Here is a 22,255-nt window from a genome sequence, read left to right as displayed (position 1 = left end):
GTTCTTTTCTTTAAGTATCTAAAGAGGTAGAGAAATTGTAACTAGGTGAAGGGAGAATACATAAACTCTAAAAAAAGAGAGTTATATGCCCAACGCCAATCCACAAATTTAATTTCTTGTTAATTAGAGTAGAAATTTCATAGGGAACCTCCCCTTAATGAGAGGAGAGATTAATTTCCTAGCATAGCATTGTCTGAATTCTATGTTTTGTCATTAGTATGCTGGTGACAAAATATTCACCCAACAGTTTTTTGGCGACTCTACTAGGGAACGACGTGCAACGGGTTTGTCTCTTGGGTTGCAGTGCGTTTTCATTGTAATTTCCACATTGTTGTTTTTCTTCAAATCATAATCTGGCTGATGAACGTTACACTCGTGGGCAATGATTAGCAAGAATTGTTGATCCTACCTTTGAAGTATTGCAGCAATTGAATTTTCCCTTTGTGACACCTTCATGGACGTTTTCTCCTTTGTAATGGACACGAAGTTTTCCTCCATCTACACGGCGATCTCCCATACCAAGCGAGGCATCAAGTTTGCAAGTTGCAGTTGTTCCATTAGCAAATCTTTTTGTAATACCACCTTATAATCCATTAAGGATGTCTACTGCTGGTCCTCGGGGTACTTCTTTTGGTCCTCTGAACTTGACCACACCTTTGCATGAATTACTCAAAGGTACATAGAAAAATTTACCAAATTTTTTGGGGATGGTGCTCTACATCCAGACGAACACATTGCTTCCTTCTACATCACTTGTGGAGTTCTTGGTGTTGAACACGAAGATGTTTCAGTAAGATTATTCATTGAAACTTTGCATGGAGCTTCTGCTGATTGTTTCTATCATCTACCCAATGCTTGTATCACAAATTGGGCATCTCTCAGAACGTTGTTTGAGGCAAGATTCAAGTCTACTAAAGATGATCATGCTTTATTAGCACAACTAACTCAGTTGAAGAAAGAGCCTCAGGAACCCATGCATGATTTTGTAGCCAAGTTTGACAAGTTACATAAATGTATTCCAGTTGCTTCAAGACCTACCACTGGAAACTTGAAATGTTTTTTCATCAACTCTCAATTGCTAGAGGTGAGTTTCCTTTTGTGGAGGAACAATCCTACAGATTTGGTTGCAGCTCAACAAATGGCCATATCAGTTGAAGATAATCTTATCCTTGCTAGAAAGATAAGGAGAGATTCTAACAAGGTTAGGAGTAATCAAGCTACTGATGCATCTCTTTCTTCAACTAGTTATGTCGATCCTATGATACAGAAGCTAGCAAATGAGTTGCTGGTGCTTAAGAAGCAGACTTCCTCACAAGGAAATACTTCTTATTGAGACGTTCCAAGAAGGACTTACCCAAACAATGTTTCCAATTACACTATGCGTAACCAAAATAAATTACCTCCTACTCCAGAGAGGCTTGCATTGGAAGCACCACCCCAAAGTTCAGCTACTGGATACTATGAAGATGAACAAAATGATCTTCCTCCTTTTGGTGAAGAAGATGCTAATTCGCAACAAGAAGGTGATGTAGATTTAGCTGGCGACTCTAATATCAGGTTTATGCAGTATCAAGAAGATGATACACCAGTTGCACATGGTGGAGACGCCTTTGCAGTGTTCACCTATTCACAAACACAGGCAGCTCAGCCACCTATCATTGTGAAGAGTGATGATTCTACTCAAATAAAGGACTCTCAATGTTTACCAATTTCTATTGCAAAGCGTGGGGCTCCCATACCAAATCTTGCAAAGGATAATACTATATCAATGGACGTTGTGAAGGATAAAAATGTAAGTGATTCTTCGACTACTATCAATTTTTCTGCACCTGTCAATTCTTCTACATATGCATCAAAGACTAGTGTACCAAATATTTTTAATTCTCAAAATGAGAATCCAAATCCATCTTTGATGATGAATTCTTTTCAGTCATTTGATATTTTAGATCATGCAAAGAAAACCAAGATACAAATGTCTAAGGTAGAATTTTTGAGATCTAACCCTGATCAATTTGACCGTTTGGTCAAATTTGTTAAAGAAAAAGATACTACCCCTAGCAATCTTCCAAAATCAAACTTGCTTCAAAACAATCTAGTATCTTCCCCTTCTCCTATTGAGATGATAGAACCATTTTACATCTCCTTGTTAATAAATGGTTACAAGCTTAGTAACTGCGTAATTGATTCTAGGGCATCTGATAATGTTATGCCATCAAAAGTTGCCAATTCCCTTGGTTTAACTTTGACCAAAACATTTGGAAGGTGTTTCTCTATGGATAACAAACAAGTTCCTTTGATTGGTCAAATCAAAGATGCACAGTTTGCCTTTTCTTCATTCCCAGAAAAGAAAATCAAGATGACAGTACTGGTAGTTGACGTACCGGCTTCCTATGGGCTATTGTTGGGAAGGAATTTTTGTAGAGATGTGTGGGGTGAGTTAAACATGGATATGACTGAGGCTCGTATCCCAATTAAAGGAGTTGTCCAAAGGTTACTTCTAGAAAAAGAATCAAAATATACCATTGTCAAGTCTAACGATCGGCGGGCCCAGATTCTTTTCGAATCATCAAGCATGGGTAATTATTTCATGCATGTTGATGATGGTCTAAAGATGACTCCTGAGAGTAAAGTTGATACTTCACTCAATTATTTCCCAATTGATTGTGAAAGTAGCTATGAAAGTAGTGTTATTGAATCAAAAGGAGCTTCAACTTCACAACAAGAAATTCTCAATTTTGATACCATCAGCATTGGTAGTCCAGATGATATTTGGACACTGGAGTTTGATGGCAGCTATTCTTCCACCGGATCGGGAGATGGTATCATTTTGAATTCTCCCAAGGGTAATATTTTCCCTTTCTCCTTCAAATTGCAATTCAATAACACAAACAACACTATTGAGTATGAGTCTCTCCTTCTAGGAATGAATGTTGCTCAGCAGAAGGAAATCAATAACTTGCATGCTTAAGGGGATGCCGATTTAATAGTTTGTCAGATCAGAAACATATATTAAACAAGGAGTGAAAGGTTGCGGCATTACCACAATCTTGTCTGGGATCTAATAGAAACATTTGATGCTTTTGATATATCTGTCGTTTCCCATGAATTCAATGATAGGGCTGACTCATTAGCAATATCAGCAACATCTTTGATTCCTCACAAAGATTTTTCAGGATCAACTTATGTTGTTGAGTTAGTTTTCCGGCCAAGCATTCCTGACAACTCTGATCATTGGCAGGTGTTCAATTATGATCATCATGTAATAAATTTCTTGCAGACTTCTGATAATTTTGATGATCTATACTTTGAAGGTAGTCACTGCCCTTCAAAGGATACAATTGAAAGTGTTGACGTAGAAACAAGAGAAAAATTTCTACAATTTAAAGGAAACAAGATCCCCAAGGGTCTACTTTCACTAGAAAAGCTTTTTGACAAGCATGATCGCTATGTTAAAAAGTAGCAAAGATCAACCACGGGGTCAACGAAATATGAACAAATAAACATTGGGACTGAGGACAATCCGAAAATGATCAGCATTGGAAATGTTGCTCACAAGGAGAAAGACAAAAATTTGTTGCATTATTGCAGCAGTATATTGATGTCTTAGCATACTTATATGAAGATCTAAAGTCTTTTCGTCTCAAAGAACTCTGCCATGACATTCCATTGAAACTAGGTATTATGCCTTTCTGACAGAAGCAAAGGCAATATAACCTAAAAATCTTTGACACTATCTTTGCTGAAGTACAAAAGATGTTGAAAGAAAGGATAATCTTCCCCATCCACCATTCTTCTTGGATAGCCAATATTGTACCTGTATGTAAGAAGAATGGCGAAATTCGGATATGTGTAGATTTTTGAAACTTGAATCAAGCATCCTTGAAGGATAATTATCCTTTACCTATCATGGACCATGTCTTACAAGTTGTTACTGGAGCAGAAATGATGTCCATGTTAGATGGGTTTTCAGGTTATAATCAGGTAGAAGTGCTGGAGCAAGATCAACATAAGACCGCATTCACTACACCTTGGGGTACCTTCGCATATCCCAAGATGCCTTTTGGATTAATAAATGTGGGAGCAACTTTCCAACGTGCAATGGACTTGGCCTTCCGAAGTTTTCTTGGTAAGTTCATTGTTGTCTATTTAGATGATTTGACAATTTATTCTAAGGAATGTCAAGATCATTTTTCCCATCTACAACAAGTCTTGGAAAAATGTCATCAGCATGGAATCTCTCTCAATCCCAAAAAGTCTATTTTTGGGGTCACTGAAGGTAAATTGCTCGGGCACATTGTTTTGAAGGAAGGTATTAAAATTGATGCGGAAAGGATAAAAGCAATTCGTGACCTTTCTTTGCCGACCAGTAAGACTGTCATTCATTCTTTCTTCGAAAAAGTTAGTTTCCTACGAAGATTCATTCCTGACTTCACCGAACAAACTCGTCATATAGTAAATATGATGAAGGGTAATTCTCTCTTCAAGTGGACTTCGGAAGGGAAGCAAGCTTTCCATCAGATCAAAGAAGCCATGGAAAATGCTCCAGTCTTAGTATGCCCAGATTATACTAAGGAGTTCATTATGTATAGCTATGCATTAGATCATACTTGTTCAGCTATACTAATGCAAAGAAATAGTGAAGGTGTGGAATCACCTATCGCGTTCATGAGTTATCTGTTAAAAGCTCATGAGTTGAAATACTCAGAAATGGAGAAGCATGCTTTTTCCGTGGTGAAAGTGGTTAAACATTCTAGGTTCTATATTCTAAATTCACATGTCATTGCTCTTGTTCTTGATGTTGTTGTCAAGTCTATTCTGACACAACAAGAGTTTGGGACTAAAAGGGGCAACTGGGTTGCCAAGATTCAAGAATATGATATGGAAATCAAGCCCACTAAGTTGGTTCATGGAAACAGTCTATGTCAGTTGATAGCTGACAATAAATCGATAGATGAAGTGGTACTTGAAAAAGAAGGTATTAATCAAGATCTTCCTCATGTTCTATTTGTTAGTACTACTGACGAGTGGTATTCTGACTTAGCATATCTCTTGACATATGGAGATTGTCTTGCACATCTGTCAAGGAAAGAAAAGCGAACCTTAAAGCTCAAAGCAATGAATTTTGTCCTATGGGATAATGGTTTGTACAAGAAGGGTCTAGATGGCAATTTCCTGCGCTGCATGGACAAACAACAGCAAATAAAATTACTTCAATCTTTTCATGATCTTGCTTGTGGAGAACATTTTTCTACCCCTGTTACTGCACATAAAATCTTGTGTGCTAGGTATTACTGGCCAACATTTTTTAAAGATACATACAGTTGGGTTCACAAGTGTGAGCAATGTCAGCAATTTGTTGGCAAGCCTAAACTAGCTACACTTCCACTAAAGCCAGTAATAATTGAAGAGCCTTTCAAAGAGTGGGGATTGGACTTCATTGGACCTGTCAATCCAACATGAAGTGCAGGTCACATTTACATCCTCACAGCAACGGATTACTTCACCAAGTGGGTGGAAGCAATTCCAACTAAGCAATCTAACTCAGTGGTGGTTTGTCAGTTTCTAAAGGAGAACATCGTCTCAAGGTTTGGTGTTCCTCATAAGATTGTAGCTGATAATGCTTCATGTTTTTCATCTTATGAGATAATTGACTTTTGCTTTGATCATAGTATTACTCTTTCACACTCATCTGACTATTATCCACAAGGAAATGGTCAGGCTGAGTCAAGCAACAAGAATCTGGTCACTATCATGAGGAAACTTGTTGATGAGAAACAATGGTTTTGCCATAAAGCTCTTTATGATTTGCTATGGGCGGATCATATAACTCCAAAAAGAGAAATCGGTATGTCACCTTTTCAAATTTTGTATGGGTTGAATGTCGAGATTCCGATCACTGTGGAAATTCTATCACTAAAGCTCGCTAAGGCCATTGAAGACAACACGTATCAAGATTCACTGGATAAGCAAATTATGTTTCTTTCTTAGCTGGAAGAAACAAGGGCTAAAGTGGTGGATAGGATTGTTGCACACCAAAGCCAAGTGAAGGAATTGTTCAACAGGAAAACAAATTCTTGTGACTTCTCAGTTGGTGATCAAGTCTTGTTATGGGACAAGAGGAGGGAACCAAAGGGTTTGCATGGAAAGTTTGATTCCTTGTGGAGAGGTCCCTTCACTATTCATGAAGTATGTGGTGAGCATAGCTACTTACTTGCATATGCAAATGGTACCCTGTCCTCTCTACCTCATAGCGGAGGACATTTGAAGCTCTTTACTCAATAGAGAGCGATGTAAAGGAAGTTTTACCTTCTTGTAAAATATGTATAATCTTTTCTTTTTAGTCTTTTCATCACCTGACTCTATAGCCCAATGGATACAGGCACTCAGAGTTCTGGATTCTACAAGCTTCAAGCGGTGCAGCTTGTTCCCTAGTCAGAGCCAGTTGTTGTCCTCGATTTCAGTATGGCCAAAATCGTGAGGCAACCGTACAAAACTGGTCCGTTTCGTACCTTATGGTCTCCAGGAGAGCTTAATCGACTCAATCGGTTACTTCGTTTCATTCTTTTCCTTTCATTTTTTATTGTTTTCCTTGTTTCTTAGCTTTGCAGTTTTCCCTACAGTTCGGACTTTAAAGTCCGAACTGCAGGGTTCCTTGTTATCAATGCAGTTAGTCTGAACTGTATTTGTAGCTTTTTTGCTTGCAGATCGAACTTTAAAGTCTGAACTGCAGGTTGTCTTTGCCTACAGTTTGGACTTTAAAGTCCGATCTGTAGGTGATTTGCTTCCCAATTGCATGTCGGACTTTAAAGTCTGACTTGCAAGTGTCCCTGGCTTGCATGTCGGACTTTAAAACCCGACATGCAACTGCGAGTTGTTTTAATTAGCGTTTATTGCTAATTAGGGTTTTCTTAAATTGCTTTTAAAGTTGATTTTATGCATTGTAATTTTCATTATGCTCCATTTTCTTCCTCCGCGCGCCCTCTTCTACTCCTACTCATCGTGATTTGAATTTCCCTTGCCTGATTGTCGGATCTTTTTCATCGATGGATTGGAAGAGGTAGGGTTTTTATTTTTCGGTTTTTTTTATTGTTAGCATGTTTTCATTTTTTTTCTCCTTTTCCTTTTATTTTTATTTGTGGTGTTTTTCGGATTTCTATCCGAAGGAAAATCAGATTTTCGAGTCTAATAGCCTCCTTTGATCCAGAGAGCAATTGGACTTTAAAATCCAATTGTTCTCTGGATCCCCCTCTCTTCCCTGCACACCGGATTTTAAACTCCGGCATGCAGCTGAAAGGATGTCCCTCTGCATATCAGATTTTAAAGTCCGATATGCGGCTTATTAACCTCCGCTTATCAAATTTTAAAGCCCGATATGCGGCTTATTAACCTCTGCATATCGGACTTTAAAATCTGATATGCAGAGGGTTATGGGTTGACATGTCAGGTTTTAAAACCCGACATGTCAACCAGATCCATCCTGATTTAAAGCACATTGGACTTTAAAGTCTGATGTGCCTTTAATTTATTTTAGATTGCACATCGGATTTTAAAGTCCGATGTGCTTATCATTTTTCCCTTGCACATCGGGTTTTAAACTCCGATGTGTTGATGTTTTCCCTACTTTGCACATCAGGTTTTAAACTCTGGTGTGCAGGTTATTTTTTTTAAGATTGCACATTGGGTTTTAAACTCTGATGTGTGAGTTTTGTTTGTGAAGAAGCAGATCAGACTTTTTTCTCCGACCTGTTGTTTTGGCAGTTTTTACTCCTTGGCCTGTTTTAAGTCCTGTTTTTTGATCCGTTTGAGAAAAAATTGATTTTTTATAATGATGAATGGCTAATCATCAGTATTGAATGCAGTCATTGTGCATGAATGTCAAAGAAGCCCAAGTCTTCCTCAGGATAGCCTTCTCCGACTAAAGCATCATCAAAGAAGATGAAATACAAGTACGATAGGTACTTGAATATGTACCCTGAGAGTTTAGTGGACTCAAACATTAAGGAGATCAGGGACACCAAAATTGGGCATGTTGAGATGCAAGAGTTTCTTCATTGAGCTTAGAAGGCTCTTGCATGCCTGACCAATTTAATCAAATCCGAGCTACATAAGTATGCATCCTTCCCAGTCATGGCTCACGATCCTGAATTTGTACTAGCAATGGCTGATCACTTTGATCCAAGCACAAGACAGGTAAAAGATGATGATCAAAAGTTCATAATGACTCTAGACAGTTTAATCTTCAATAGTGTTTTCAAAAGCTCATCAACTGAAGAAGTAGCTGATATTTCTCAAGAGAGTGCTCAAGAGTACTACGAGAAACATGAGGATAAATGCAAAAAGGTGATTAATACTGTTTATCTCTCTACTGCTAGATCTTCCCTCACCTCACGATGGCCTAAGTCTTTCCACATGAGTTATTTTAATGAGGAATATAATGACATGGTCATCATGTTATCCAGAGTGAGAGGATTAAAAGACTCTCATTATTTCCAAAGCTAGATGATTTACTATATGAATATAATAAGAAAGGGAGTTGCGAGAATTGATGGGGAGAACAAATCAGTGATGCGCTTTGCGCCCAATTGAAAGAGGTCAAGGTAACACTGAAGTTTTATATGACCTCATACCTGGTTTATGCAGCTGCTTCAATGAGGCAATATCTAGGCTTGTCTACCAAGGGTGACAGAAGAGTGGTGCCCATTTGGGAGTACTATGATCAGCTAACTATCAAAAATCAAGGTAATCATTACAGGAGGGTTAATGACGCCTTCTTTGTTGTATGGAAGTGCATTTTTGATAAAGGCTTGCAAAAGAGGAGAATATCAGAGGCTGTGTACAACAGGGTGTCTCATTTTGGGTGTGTGTTTCTACAATTTTCCACATTCACCTATATCCGAATTGGATGCTTCTCAGGTGAGCCCTTCATTCTTCCAAGGTTCCCTTTAGATAAAATCATCCTTATGGAGCTATGCAGACAACTAATTAGTGTGCATGAGAAACAATCACAAGCACATAAGATTGGGCTGAAATTCCCAGAGTCAATTGGCAGGTATTCCATGCTAACCAATCCCAAAGCCAAAAATATGGAGGAGGAAATGTAGTGGAATACCATGAGAAGATTCAAGGCCCGAACCGATTTTGATTTTTGGGGTATAAAGAGCAAACTCAAAAGGACATACACTCATGTTTATAGGTTTGAGGATGTTTTGGCGGATTGACAAAATGAGGAGGATATAAGGAGGATGGATTTCAGCCGCCTTACTCTAGAACAAATTGAAAATCTAGATCTAGCTAAGATCCCAATGACTATGGAAGAAACAGATGACATAGTAGACCCTGTTTATTATGAGAAGAAGATTGTTGATTCCCCACTTCCACTTGTGCAATGGTCGAAGAATGAAAGCAAATCTATTACACAAAGGATCTCTCCTATCTTAGCAAACACCAATGCTTGGTTGCTAAAGAAGAATCTCAGGATGAAACAGCTTCCCACTAGTTTAGGAGTTGATGACAACAGTGATGGTCCATTGGGCAAGACAGTGACAGTTGAAACAAGAACCAAGAGTAGGGTAGACCCACAAGCACTATCTACAGCTCCTGTGGTAAAATCAATGGGTAAAGGGCCCAAAATCAAATTTACAATTAAAGGGGCAAAGCAGGGCGAATCGTCATCTACATCATAGGAAGCAGTGACGAAAGAGTCAGAACAACTGCGTGCCAATGAAGCTGGAAAGGGAAAAGAGGTCAAGGAAGGTGAAATTCCTCAACAAGAGGAAGTATAGGCATAGGAAGTATCACGCCCAACTGAAGTTGATGCCTCGGCTGTCTCACAAGTAGTCGTTCACTCTATTGATTCTAACTCTGACTCTGATCAAGAGGATGAAGATGTTCATGAAGATAGAGATCTAAGTATGGGCATGCCGCAATCAGAGACCGTTGTTCAATTTTTTACAATAACTAACTTCTCTACTTTAGATGATATCCCTTCATCTACTTTTGAGTCTACCATGATGGATTTTAATTAAACCTTGCAAGATGCACTTGCAGAACAAGTTTCAGTAGATTTAGTCACCATTACTACCACCGTCACAACAATCCCTTCATTGGTAAGTGTTGAAGTTACACTCATAGTACCCTCAACTATCCCACCTGTAACTAAAGAGGTAGCAACAACAAATGTTCCACTAGATGCTTCAATATCAGCACCATCAGTTACACTTACAACTACTTCAAGTTCCAGTCAACCTACTCCAGAATCTTCAACCCCAAGTCAGCAAGGAGCTTCTAATCCATCATCCAATCCAGAACTACCCCCTTGGATGGAAGTAGTGGCCCCTAAGAGGAAAAAATAGGTAATATCTCCTGATGAATTTGACTTTGAACTTTTGGTTCCTCCAAAGCCTAAGGGAACGAAGAAGCCAAAGATGGTATCTCGGGTGGTAGTAGACCAAGCTTCCAAAAGAAAATACACTAAAGTTATGTTGCCATCGTCAGACAAGAACAAAGGCAACATATGATCAGAATATTATACCATGCAAGTTGTGGAGCTCGGAGTGGAGACACATGAAAGTGTGAAATTAGATTCTCAGATAGCCCTTAATTCTTTGTTAAGAAGACTGGATCAGGAGAGGGATGAGAAAAATAACCTGAAGCAGAACTGTGAGCAGCTGACCAATGTCCTCTTAAAGGTAACACAATCTTCTCAAGAGGTTGAAACTATAGGGTCAGCAATAATCACCAGATCTCTCAAAAAGATTAAATAGGTAGGAGCTAATGGTCGGGTCATGGATGAATGGATCTCGCAGCTAAGGTTAGAAGGCTCTCATCTTCTGATCTCAATAGTAGAACTATTGTCTGATTATGAAGTGGTCCAGAGTCAGATGCAAAGACTCAAAACCTCTTTATCAAAGGAAATTGAGGAAGTTGTGAAAAGCACTATCCTTTGGAGCAAAATGGAGGATTTCAGGATAGATGTCCTAATTGAGAACAAGGTAATTCCCACAAGGGAGAAGTATATTCAGATCTTGTCATTATTGCCTCATAAACAAGAGATAATGAAATTAATGATTGTAGAGCTGGATCATGAAAAGAAAGAAGGTGATGACGAGGTTGACCTTTTTTTTGTTAAAGTAGGTGATCTCCCTTTCTATTTGTATAATGGTGATCAAAATCTCATCACTGCTGAAGTCGTCACCCAAGAATTTCTTTCCTTGATGGACCAATGCATGGGACAAGACTTCTCACTTGATATATTCAAGAAATTATTAGAAATTCAAGTCAGCTTTGAAGTACTCGCATCCATGCTGAAGGATGTTAAGAAGAAGCACGTGAAGATCCAAGATGTAATGTCCCGTTTTCAAATCATCACAAGTTCTACCTTGATGCCAAATGAATTAGAGGTCAAAGCCATCCTCACCAAGTTCAAAGCTTTTCAGAAATCCAACAAAGAAGAGAATCAAGAATGAAGTTCCCCCTTTTGGCACTCTTTCTTCATGCAGCTGCACCAATAGATGTTGTAAATTTTTGTGCAGCTACACGTTTTCTTTATGTAGTAGTTGTAGTAAAATGGGACTATGTGGTTGAATAAGTCAACTGTGCCTACCTTTTTCTCAACTTCTTTTCCTATATAAGGAGGACCTTTTTGTAAATATTTTTATCTTTTTCATGCTTAGCAAAACTCTGTTGGATTTTTATCCCAATTAAGACTTTGGCCTTTTGTGGTGAGAATTCAATCAAACAAATAAAGAAAATAGTTTTGTTGATTGCAAACTTTGTGTTGTATCAATAAATTTGTTTATATTATTTAATGTTCCTATGTCCATTGAATACATATTATCTTTACTTATTTGATCTTTAAGATATTGCTACATGGTTAAAGAGCTCTCAAATCTTGCCAATAGACTTTGTGCTCTCAACATACTTGAGAAATCTGCTGATAAAGGAGGTAACTTGTAGTAAGCTTTGTATTGCTGCGGTTATTAGTAGTTTAATGGATTAGAAATCTATACTTGAAGACTTTGTGCTTTAAGCTAAGTTTCTAATTGTTTGATTTGTAACGATCAGTGTGAATTAGTGTTATCGTAAAGGAGACTTTGTGCTACTTAAAAGTAACTCATTGTGTAGTTTGTTAGATTAATAGTTCTTTTCTTTAAGTATCTAAAGAGGTAGAGAAATTGTAACTAGGTGAAGGGAGAATACATAAACTCTGAAAAAAGAGAGTTATATGCCCAACACCAATCCACAAATTTAATTTCTTGTTAATTAGAGGAGAAATTTCATAGGGAACCTCCCCTTGATGAGAGGAGAGATTAATTTCTTAGCATAGCGTTGTATGAATTCTATGTTTTGTCATTAGTATGCTGGTGACAAAATATTCACCCAACAGCCTTCAAGACAATTGAAGAAGCAAGGCAGATAGTTATATATTTGGTAACCCTTCCAACTCATACAAGCCACAAACTGTAGCCACTTGATGTATCTGTATTCTCACCTTTGAAGAATTATTCCAATAGCAGAGGAGTATATGGATGTCAAAGTTCCCACAAATTGAAATTGGAAGGGAAGAGTTGGCAACTCTTGCAAGCAAGGCCTTTTCCCAAGCATTGACACCGGCTAATATAATCAGTGGCTTCTGTAGGAAAGGGATTTGGCCACTTAACCAAAACGCATTACAGAATGATATGAGACCAAGTGAGGCATTTGAGGTTCTAGTTGATATACAACCAGCTGTTAGAACAAAACATAATGTTGCTTCAAGGGATGAAGAACCAAAGTATATGGTAGTGGAAGCTTGCTTGCAGTTAGCTGGTTTTAATGAGGAAGACATTCAAGATTTTGTAGAGCTCCATAGCGGAACACAAGCAACGGTTGAGGGTATAAGTTTGACACCACAAACTGAAGTAGGTCTACCCCCACAAACCAGCTAGCCAAATGAGGGTTTTGAAAGTACATTAGTAGGCATGTCTTTGCCAACACAAGCTAACATACCAGAGTGGACCCATGAAGTAGCGAACTGTGATGATGTAATGCTTTCCATGCCAAGTCTGCCGGAAATTGATCCAGTAGATGTGATACATTACTTCACCAATGCAATCAACTGGGAGCAGCAAGATGGTGTTGATTGTGAAGACGAAGTTCACATAAGGGTTAGTGCATGATCAAGGGGAGCCAAAAAGTGGCGATGTGAAAAAAAATAGCCTTCTTCACTCGCCTAAAAATGCGAAAAATCCGTGTTGACTTTTTGCTTGGCCTAGGTGTCAGTACACCTTTGCTTGGTAATTACATATGCAAATTAGATATCCGATTTTTATTTGTAATTTTAATTTAAAAAATATATTATATATTACATATTATATAAAATATAATATATAATATATTATTGTATTATATAATATATATAATGTAATAATATATTATATAATATAATAATATATTATATTAAATGTCCCCATCCTAACAAGTTAGTGAAAATGCAAATAGCAGATGTTTATGCGAAAAGCAAATTCATTTCTGCAAAACTCCCGAAACAACCTCGAAAGCAGGGGAGGAATAATGGTGATTGGAAAAGCGGAATAAATTTACATATGGTCCATAAAAATGTTGTGGGCACCTCAAACAAATTTGCAACTCTGAATGCCTCTCAATCATGCACTACAGGAGCAAATTCGATTAATTTACAGCTCAATGATATATGCAAAAGGGTTGTCAGGGTTCCAAGGGGCCCCCCATATGGCTAGAGAAATATAGGTGAATTGGCATCTTCCTCAATTATGATAGCTAACCCAGTTTGGAGAAGGACACAATGGAACCCTAGGGCACCATTAAAGAGACAAGAAAATCCTTTAACATAGAAGAGAGAGGAATTTCTTACCATCTCAAAGGCTTCTCTAGATAAATGTTACCCTAACAAAGGCAATGTTTCATTTTCACCATACATTCATGTGGAGAGATTCTCTCGAGCCCAAAACGATGTTGCATCAGGGGCAAATAGAATAAAATTAGGGTTAAGAAAACCCACCACAAAAAGCTCAAAGTCAGTGGTCTAACATCTATGCGAGGAAGTATATAACCCAAAATCAGAGGAGATGGAAACCTTTGGCCATCACAATTCTAAGGAAATTAAGCACCCTATGCCGGATCTTCCTTCAAATTCCCCAGCTACTCCTAACAAGTTGGTCATTGAAATTGATAATTATATTCAGGCTAGGTATCAAATGCATTGCAGTGATAGAATGATCTTTGCTCAGTGGAAAGGTTGGGGGATCCCGTCGGAACAAATTGCTAACTGGGTGTCTTCCACCTTCAATAACCATGTAAGAATTGACATCCTTCCTGATAATTTCTTAGCCATTGAATGTGGTAATTAGAATCTTAGAAATTCATTTCTTAATGAGGATATATTAAAATTTAAAGGTCTAGGGTTTGATTGCTGGGAATGGCAACCTCTCTTTCTCCCATCTCAATTCAATTCCTACATGGTTAATAGAGCAATTTCACTTGATAAATTCCCTATAGAATTGCACAATAATGACTTTTTAAGAATAATAGGCAACAAAATAGGTAAATTTGTAGAAGTCAAAAAATCAGCCCTAAGCTTCTTTAACGAGCTCTTAATTGTTAAAATGAATATTAACATTAAATATTTAGAGCCTATAACTCTAAAATGTGATAAATCTTGTTTAACCCTAGAATTACCCTTTTATAATGGTCCTTTCAAAGATTCTATGCCAAGGAAGATCCCCTCCGAGAAACCTTTCCCTATATCGTTGCTCAAGTCTAATGGCACTCCATTCAAATTCATGGAAGGAGGGGGTTTTACCCTAGAGGGCTATAAGATTGATATTAACCCTAATCATCTTACCTCTAACCTATATCCTCATAGCTCCCCTGTTAAGCCCTCTTGCTCCCCTCTTCCTTCACTACTAACTATAAATTCACCTATAGCTGACTCTCTTATGGGGGATCGAGATCTGGAAGATGGTGAAATCAATGAGGTTATTCCCCAAAAAGAGCAGCTCGACCTAACAAATTTGTCATCATCTATCTCTCTCATTCCACCAGAGAGGCTAAGTCCCTTGGGGTCTCCCCCTTTAATGGAACAAATTGCCTCTGAGCAATCAGTAGAGCTAGATAGGCTTTCCCTAGATCCAGGATTGGCATCCTTATAGTGTCAACCAATCTCTCTAGTCCCAAGTATGAAGGGCTTTGAGGAGGTAGAGGTTTGCCCTCCATCTTTGAAGGTTGTTTCTGATCCAATTGTAGAATCTAAGAATGATCGAGTGGCAAGGGAAGTTAAAATCATTGCCAATTTTGTAGGGGAAGAAGTAGTGAATGACCTCATGGACCTATTGGTTGATGAAATCTATGATGATGAGGAGTTGGAAAGACAAAGGGATTTCTTGGTCAAAAATCTTGTGGATGTTACTAGAGTCGACTTAGAAACAGATGAACTCTTTGTAGCATTAGATAACTTAGAAAATGATGACCCAAATATTCTAGGCATTCTCAGCTCTGATAGAAGCAAATACTCTCCTGACTGTGCTAAACACAGTAAGAGAAGAGGTAGGAGATCCCTTGCTGAACTAAGATCAAAGGATGGAGAAGCCAAGGGTCAGTCTAAAATATCTACTCTTTTTAATGCAGGGGAGGGGAAGTTCCTCCCCACAGAGCCATGAAAATAATAACTTGGAATGTTAGGGGTCTGAATGCCCCTAACAAATAGTGCATCTTAAAGCGTTGCATCTTCGATTCTAAACCAGATATAATGTTAATCCAAGAAACCAAAATGAACTCCTCTGATATATCCCTTTTTGAGAAAAAACTAGGTGTCAAACAGCTAAAGCACTCCCTTGCTATAGGGGCCTTAGGGGGCTTAACCATCATCTGGGACTCTAGATTCATCTCGTTTACACCTTTAGAGATTAAGTAAAATTGGATGGGAGGAGAAGTAGTAAGTTATAAAAATAACCTAAGATTCAAATTGATTAACATTTATGGTCCTATCCAAAATAGGGATAAGGTTAGGGTGTGGGTGGAACTAGATTCTTTCCTCAGAATTTTCCCAAATGATGTATGCATCATTGGGGGAGATTTCAATGCTATCACTAAGGTAGCAGACAAAAGATGAGGTAGCAAAAAATGTCCTCCAGCAGTTGTAGATTTCAATCATTGGATCAATAGGAACTCCCTGCTGGAAATCCAGACGGCAGATAATGCCTTCACCTGGAACAATAGAAGGCTTGGATTCTATAACATTGTTGAGAAAATAGATAGGTTCTTTATCCATGGAGGGCTCTCAGAGCTTAACTTTACCTTGAATGCAGAACCCCTCCCTTTAGCAGGATCTGACCATTTCCCACTACAACTAATCATATTATCTGATCACTCCCCTAAAAAATGTCCCTTCAAATTTGAGAGCATGTGGTTCAAAGATGATAAATTTTTTAACTTAATTGAGAACTAGTGGAGAAGCTCATTTTTCTTTGGTTCGAAGATGTTTATTATCACAAGCAAGTTAAAGCTTATCAAAAGGAAGCTCTTAGAATGGAACAGGACTAATTTGGGAAATATTTTCGATAAAAAACTCCTAATAGAAAATGATCTTAAGAATGTTAACATTGAGGTTCTTGAGAAGGGGATGGATGAACATCTCTTCCTTAAAGAAAAGGCTCTACTCTCTAAGTATGAAAAGACACTCTCAAATGAAGAGATCTTTTGGAAACAAAAATCAAGGGAGACTTGGTTGAGTGATAAGGACCGAAATACTAATTTTTTCCACAATAGTACTAAGCAGAGGTGATGGGTCAATCGAATTTCTAAAATTAAGAATTTCCAGGGTTCCATCTTGTCTAAACCAGATGATGTTGCCTCCGAGGCAACAAGGGTTTCTGATAAAATCTTAAACAATATTGAAGATTCCAGCCTCAGAGGCTAACTCAATATTATCAAGAATCTTCCAAAACTCATTAACGATGACCACAACAAAATCATGTCAAATAAATTCTCTGAGGAGGAGGTTAAATCTATCCTTATGAAGATGAATCTCGATAAGGCCCCGGGTCCGGATGGCTTCCCCACTAGCTTTTTCTAAAAATGTTAGGGTTTTATGGGGACAGAGATCACAGATGCCTTAGAAGGTATTAGGAACTCTGGTAAGATTCTCAAAGAAATCAACAATACCTTCTTAGCTCTCATCCCCAAAAAAGAGAATCCTGAAAGCTTTAATGACTTCAGACCAATAGCCCTTTGCAACACTCTGTACAAACTCTTAACCAAAACTCTAGCAGCCAAACTCCAGAATCTTCTCCCCATTATCATTAGTGAAGAACAAACCGGCTTCATAGCTGATAGATCAATCTATGATGGGGCTATTATAGCCCAAGAGGCCATTCATTCGGTCCAGCTCAATAGGGCTCCAAGTATGCTAGTCAAATTAGACATAAGCAAAGCTTACGACAAAGTTGACTGACGCTTCCTATGCAAATTCTTGGAGGCCTTTGGATTTTCCAAATCCTGGATCAACCTAATCTTTGAATATATATCCACCCCCAAATTCTTGGTCTTGGTTAATGGTTCCCCAGAAGGTTTCTTCAGCAGCTCAAGAGGGCTCGGTCAAGGAGATCCTATGTCTCCCTTCCTCTTCATCATCATGGCTGAAGCCCTAGGTAGATCCATCTCTAATGCCAAAGAGGAAGGTGGGATCCAAGGAATCCCCATTACCAGCAGCCTCCCTCCCTTTACACATCAGCAATTTGTCGATGACACGATGCTTTTTGGGCAGGGAAGTGTAAAGGAAGTGAGAGCCTTCAAAGGCATCCTTAATTCCTATATACTAGCCTCAAGTCAAGAGATGAATCAGGCCAAGTCTGCAATTTTTATGTTCAACATAGACCCCTCCTTAGGAAAAGTGTTCAACAATGTCCTGGAGATTGTGAAGGAACTCTTCCTTGCAAATACCTAGGCATTCCCCTTGACAAGGGTAGAAGACCCTCAAAATTATGGGACAACTTGGTGGATAAAATCAAGTCTAGGATTAACACTTGGAAAGGAAAATGGCTCTCATCTGCAGGTAGAGAAACCTTGGTTAAATCGGTCTTGTCAGCTATGCCCATTTACCAACTCTCCTGTCAACATTTATCTTCTTCTAAACTTGGAGAGCTCAATAAGCATCTCAGGACTTTCTTTTGGCAAGGTGCTAATGACAAACCTAAAATATCACACATATCCTAGGACAAGATATGCAAACCTAAAGAAGAAGGAGGTGTTGGCATTAAAACCCTTCGCTATCAGGGCAAAGCCTTGGGTGCCAAGTTGGTCTGGAGGATGTTCAGAACCCCCCACCTCAAATGGGCTCACTTGATGCACCACAAATACCTTAATGGAGGGAATCCAATCCAAATATTCAGAGAAACCAACCCTCCCAGAGGGTCCTGCCTATGGAATTTTATGTTAGATTGTAGGAGGATTATCTCTGACAGACTTACTTGGAACCTGGGGTCCGGAGATAAAGGTCTTTTCTGGTCGGATTCTTGGTGTGGATATAAGGCTATTGATAATATCCATTAATTTGGTTCTACTTGTATCCTTCTTGAATCACATAGAGGTCCCCTATTAAACAACTATATCTCCCCTTTAGCAGATGGGGCCGGTTGGCAATGGATCAAGAAGGAAGATGAGGATATCCCAGTAATAGATAAACAAAAACTTATGGCAATTTTCAAATCAAGGAACATTGCCTTAGGTCATAATGAGGACAAGCTCTTCTGAGATGGCTCCCTAAGTGGAGAATACAACTCCAAGGATGTGTTAGGATTCCCACAGATACTAAGAGGGGGGGTGAATCAGTATCTAACCGGTTGGAGCAATTTCTTAATTTAAAACATGCAAAACATATTAATACTGTATACCGGTAAACAGAAAGTAATGCAATAAATAGAGATAAAAACAACCACATGAAAAGCACACCATAACACAATATTTTAACAATGAAACCTGGTGTGGGAAAAACCTTGGTGAGATTTGTAACCCACAATATTCACTTACTGGCCAATAAGAGAATATTACTGTTACAATAGGGTCCTGCACATGTAGGAAGGCCAAGTGCCTAGAGCTCACTGCTCAAATACAAAATAGGAAGTCTCACTGACTTACTAAATGGATTATAGAAATCCAGTGTCTTGTACTCCTTCAAAATAGCATCTATAATGCCAGATCCAGTACTGGTTTCTGCTCTGCTTCTTACATAAACCCTTAACCTATAATTCGCATAATAGGTCTACCTTATTTCGCCTATATATTTTCTTTCATTATGTTCCAAAATTTTCTACAATGATCTCTCTTATATAAGAGTCATTTTACAACTTGCCAAGTCGGCTTACAATGATTTTACAATAATAAACAAAATATATTACAACAAAAATCATGTCGGCCTCTATGTCGATATGCTTCCTTTCACTGTCAGTGCCGGTGGTCTGAGTGCCGATGTAGAGTCTGATCTTGCTAGTGCCAGTGGAATGCCTTGCCGAAGTCATGGGATTATAAGGTTGCCATCAATGACAAGACCTTCAATCACCTACAATGTCTCATTGAAGTGTGCATTTTCCAACAATCTCCCCCTTTGGCATTCATGGCAACACTCATGAGAAAATTCAAAAAGTGTAGTCCAAAAATATGTTACCAAAAATGTGTGAACCAAAAATGTGTGAACTCCCCCTGAGCAGATGAGTCTTTAGCTGATTATTTTCTCATACCACTACTCCCCCTTTGGCATCAATGACAAAGGTTGTCAAAGTGTCAATAAAATGTGTGTCATGTGTCCACATCCTCTTATAGAGGAAATCTAATATTCCTTAATAAAGGAAAATAAAAGAAATGACTTATCCTCACACATGTACTAGAGGACAAATTACATGTAGGAATTCCAATGGAATATCCTAAACTAAATACAAATAAACCTAAGCCAAGTAAAGATTAAATATTCTAACACCCCCCCTTAAGATTTACTTGGGGAGTTTACATCAAACCCTTCAATGGGTTGCAATCCAAGATTTTTACAATGAAATTGAAGCTTTTCTTTACAAAGTGCCTTGGTCAAAATATCTACAACTTGGTCTTCCCCATTGCAATAGAGGAGTGAAACTTGCTTGTCTTCAATTTGTTCTCTAATAAAGTGGTGTTGGAGAGAAATATGTTTTGTCCTTGCATGGAAAACTGGATTTTTAGCCAAGGCAATGGCACTTTGGTTGTCACAATACAATTGAGTTGGTTCGTGTTGAGGTAGACCCAAATCTTCAAGTAGTCTTCTAAGCCACAAGACTTCTTTGGAAGGATTAGTGCATCCTTTGTACTCAGCTTCAGTGGATCCAAGAGAGGTAGATTGTTGCTTTTTACTATTCCAAGAAATTGCTCCTAAACCAACAAAAAAACAATAACCACAAGTAGATTTCCCATCATTGGGATCTCCACCTAGATTGGAATCAGTAAAATCATTTGAAGTAAAATCAGAATTTCCATCATAAAACAAACCTACATTAATAGTTCCTTTAATATATCTTAAAATTCTTTTAGCAACTTTAAAGTTTGTTTGTTGAGGTTTAGACATGAATCTTGAAACCAAACCAACACTATAAGCAATAGCTGGCCTAGTAAGAGTTAAATAATTCAAACTTCCAACTAATTGTCTATACAAAGTAGGATCAACAAGAGGAGTTTGCATATCAAGCATTAACTTAGTGCCTAATTCAATAGGAATTGAAACATGGTGAGCATCGTTCATTTTAAACTTATCTATGAGATCTTGAGCATATTTACTTTGAGATAAGAAAATTCCTTTAGAGGTTTACCAAATTTGCATTCCTAAGAAATAATGTAAAAGACCTAAATCAATCATTTGAAATTTTTGATTAACTTGAAACTTAATATTAGAAATCAAAGTATTGGAACTTGGAGTAAGAATCAAATCATCTACATACAAGATAATAATGATAATATCATCTTCACTATATTTAATATACAAGTTAGGATCATTTTTACTTCTAATAAAGCCTTGAGAAAGAAAGAATGCATTAATCTTTGAATACCACTCCCTAGGAGATTGCTTTAATCCATAAATTGATTTCTTTAATTTACAAACTAAGTGTGCATTACCTTCTTTAATAAAACCAGGAGGTTGAGACATATAAATTTCCCCATGTAAATCACCATTAAGAAAAGCACTTTTAACATCCATTTGGTGAATAGGCCAATTCATTCTAGAAGCTAAAGCAAGCACAAGTTTAATTGTAGGCATTTTAGCAACAGGAGCAAAAGTTTCAGTATAATCTAAGCCTTCAATTTGAGAAAAACCTCTAGCAACTAATCTAGCTTTAAATTTACTAACTTGATTATTAGCATTCAATTTGGTTTTATAAAGCCACTTGCAACAAACAAGTTTTTTACCATGAGGCAAGGGAACTAAATCCCAAGTTTAGTTAGAAATTAAAGTATCATATTCTTCCTTCATTGCTTTTTGCCAATGTGGTTGATTTTTAGCTTGATCAAATGTTTTAGGATCATTTGAATTCATAATAGTAGTCATTAAAGCATAATTACAATAATTAACTCTTCTAGCTTGAAGTCTATCCATTCTAGATAAGTATTCATCACTATCTTGAATTAAAGATTTAAACCATTTAGGTCTTCTTTTAGAAGTAATGGATTCATCACTAGAAGAGGCTTCATGAGGAGTAGAGTTATTATTATCATCATCACTATCACTAGAAGGAATAAAAAGAGATGCATTAGGAGTAGGGTTAAGAGAAGGAGGTTGGTCCTCCACAAGCACAACTTTGCTTTGAGCAAGTTCATCATCCTCCACTTTAGAACAATCATGAATGCCTTTTTCTGCATTACAAACATCTCTTGCAACTTTTACCTTGTTAGTAATAGGATTGTAAACTCTATAACCTTTAGTATTTTCATCATAACCAACAAAAATAAAAGGAGAAGATTTAGCATCTAATTTTTTTCTTTTCTCCTTAGGTTTGTGAACATAAGCTATGGAACCAAAAATTCTTAAATTCTACAAATTGGGCTTTCTACCAGACCAAGCTTCTTCAAGAGTTTTATCCTTTAAGGCTTTGGTAGGTGTTCTATTAATTAAATAAGTTGCACAAGCCATAGCTTTAGCCCAAAACTTGTAATCCATATTTTTTGCATGCAATAAACATCTAGCCATTTCAACAATTGTCCTATGCTTCTGTTCCGCCACACCAGTTTG

The sequence above is a fragment of the Cryptomeria japonica genome, chromosome 10 (genome assembly GCF_030272615.1).
Source record: "Cryptomeria japonica chromosome 10, Sugi_1.0, whole genome shotgun sequence".
Lineage (NCBI taxonomy): Eukaryota > Viridiplantae > Streptophyta > Pinopsida > Cupressales > Cupressaceae > Cryptomeria > Cryptomeria japonica.
Note: the sequence above shows the minus strand (reverse complement) of the source record.